This window comes from Crocuta crocuta, unplaced genomic scaffold, assembly GCF_008692635.1.
Source record: "Crocuta crocuta isolate KB4526 unplaced genomic scaffold, BGI_CrCroc_1.0 scaffold93, whole genome shotgun sequence".
NCBI lineage: Eukaryota > Metazoa > Chordata > Mammalia > Carnivora > Hyaenidae > Crocuta > Crocuta crocuta.
The window spans coordinates 10,127,094-10,130,166 of NW_027529641.1; positions in this window are offsets into that span (position 1 = coordinate 10,127,094).

Here is a 3,073-nt window from a genome sequence, read left to right on the forward strand (position 1 = left end):
GAGTTTGACATGGGTCTGGAGCCGAAATCAAGAGTTGAACCCTTAACTGACTGAGCCGCCCAGATGTCCTCTAGCAGTTTATTTTTAAGGTTAGCAATTACTTGATATATTTTATCTATTTTAGAAAAGTAGTGGCCAGTAATATTTCATTCATTGTATCTATTATCTCTTTTCTCTTCGTCTATGATTATAACTATATTAGAGCTTTCACCCTGCTCCGTGTGCCTCTGGTCATTATTTCTTTGTTTTATGAGAGAGAGAGAGCACATGAGCAGGAGAGAGTCAGAGAGAGACACACACAGAATCCGAAGCAGGCTCCAGGCTCTGAACTATCAGCACAGAGCCTGAAGCGGGGCTCGAACCCACAGACTGAGAGATCATGACCTGAGCAGAAGTTGGACACTCAATCGACTGAGTCACCCAGGCGCCAATCTGGTCATTATTTCTGTATTTTTTATTCTTTATTTTCTTTTTTTAAAATATTTTTAAATGTTTTATTTATTTCTGAGAGACAGAGAGAGAGAGAGACCGTGGGCAGGGGAGGATCAGAGAGAGAGGGAGACACAAAATCTGAAACAGGCTCCAGGCTCTGAGCTGGCTGTCAGCACAGAGCCCGACACGGGGCTCAAACCCATGAACCATGAGATAATGACCTGAGCCAAAGTTGGACACTTGACCGACTGAACCACCCAGGGGCCCCTATTCTTTATTTTCTTTAAGTTTCCATCCAAACATTTTCTACTAACATGTTTACCTCTTCCTTTTTCTTCCCTCTCCAATCTATTATTATCCTCATATGAGTTATTAATGTTAGTAATATTTTCCTTTCTAAGAATTTTTGTTTGATATGTATACAGTTCTCTAAAAAGTATTCATTGTGCCCTCAATTTTGAATATGTTAATTACAAATTCTTTAAAGACCATGTTTGATGATTCTAATATATAAATAAGCAGTTAGTCTGTACCCATTATCTTTTTTCTTAGATTTAGTCATTTGGTTCTATATCCTGATGTATCTTATAATTTTATATTAAGAACCTGTAATGGTGTATGAAAATTTGTAGAGGCTCGGTGGAATATAATTTTCTTCCATATTAGGTTCAATGTTCTGTCAGACATATATACCAGGAGAAAAGCAAACCAACCAAGAGTAAGTAGTTTTTCTGGGTTTCAGTTTGAGGACTGGCCAATTTCTGGATTGTCTTGGTTTCTAGGAAATAATAGCATTTTAGGGGCTTCACCCAAAATTGTAGCATATTTAGCAAATATCCCTCATCCTTGGTGAACCCTGAAACCTGACTTTTTTTTTTTTTACCCAGAATCATGAGCTCTGCTTAACTGTGTTTAGCTATGCTTTCCTTAGACAGTTACCCTCTTAACATCTGCTCATTAACTATTTTTTTTCATTCTCCTGCATGTTGCTGTCCAGTTCTCCCAGCACCATCTGTTAAAGAGGCCGTCTTTTTTCCATTGGATACTCTTTCCTGCTTTGTCAAAGATTAGTTGGCTCTATACTTTTGGTCAATTCTGGGTTCTCAATTGTATTCCATTGATCCATGTGTCTGTTTTTCTGTCAATTCCATACTGTCTTGATGATGACAGCTTTGTAGTAGAGTCTAAAGTCTGGGATGGTGATGTCTCCCGTTTTGGTTTTATTCTTCAATATTACTTTGGCTATTCGGGGTCTTTTGTGGTTCATTCAAATTTTAGAATAGATTTTCTAGTTTTAAGCATGCTGGTGCAATTTTGATTGGGATTACATTGAATGTGTAGATTGCTTTGGGTAGTAATGACATTTTAACTATATTTATTCTTCCAATCCATGAGCATGGAGTGTTTTTCCATTTCTTCGTGTCTTCTTCAATTTTCATTATAAGTTTTCTATATAAATATATAGATGATATATATCATCATAAAGATCTCTTATCCTTGGTTAGGTTTATTCCTAGGTATTTTTTGTTTTTTTTTTTTGNGCTTAACCGAATAAGCCACCCAGGCGCCCCTCCAATTTCTTGAAATAGGCCTGTGATGAAATGTGCTTTCCTCTTAGGACAGCCTTTGCTGCATCCCATAGAGCTTGGATTGTTGTATTTTCATTTGTTTCTATATATTTTTTAATTTCTTCTCTAATTGTCTGATTGGCTCATTTGTTCTATCATAGGATGTTCTTTAACCTCCATGTTTTTGGAGGTTTTCCAGGCTTCTTCCTGTGATTGATTTCAAGTTTCATAGCAATGTGATTTGAAAGTGTGCATGGTATGGTCTCAATTCTTTTATATTTATTGAGGGCTGCTTTATGTCCCAATATATGATCTATCTTGGAGAATGTGTCATGCACACTTGAAAAGAAAATGAATTACATATCCTCAGATTGTAGAGTTCTAAATATATCTGTCAAATTCATATGGTCCAATCTGTCATTTAAGTCCATTGTGTCTTAATTGATTTTCTGTCTAGTTGATCTGTCCATTGCTGTAAGTGGAATATTAAAGTCCCATGGTATTAGCACGGTCTTATCGATAACAGTGTTTCTGTTTGTGATTGTTTTATGTATTTAGGTTCTCCCATATTTGGTGTGTAGACATTTGGAATTGTTAACTCTTCCTGTTGGACAGACCCTGTAATTATTATATAATGCCCTTCTTCATCCCTTGTTACTGTCTTTACTTTAAAGTCAAGTTTGTCTAAGTAGAGTTACTCCATCTTTTTTTTTTTTTTACTTCCAGTAGCATGATAGATATTTCTCCATCCCCTTACTTTCAATCTGAAGGTGTTCTCCAGTCTAAAATGAGTTTCTTGTAGACAACAAATAGATTTTGTATTTTTATCCATTTTTCTACCCTATGTTTTTTGATTGGGGTATTTAGTCCATTTACATTCAGTGTTATTATTGAAATATATGGGTTTAGAATCACTGTGTCATTTGTGGAATTCATGCTCGTGGTCATGTCTCTGGTATCTTGCGTTCCTTGCAACATTTTCCTAACAGAGTCTCCCTCAGGATTTGTTGTAGGGCTGGTTTAGTGGTGACAAATTCTTTCAATTTTTGTTTATTTGGAAAGACTTTTTTTTA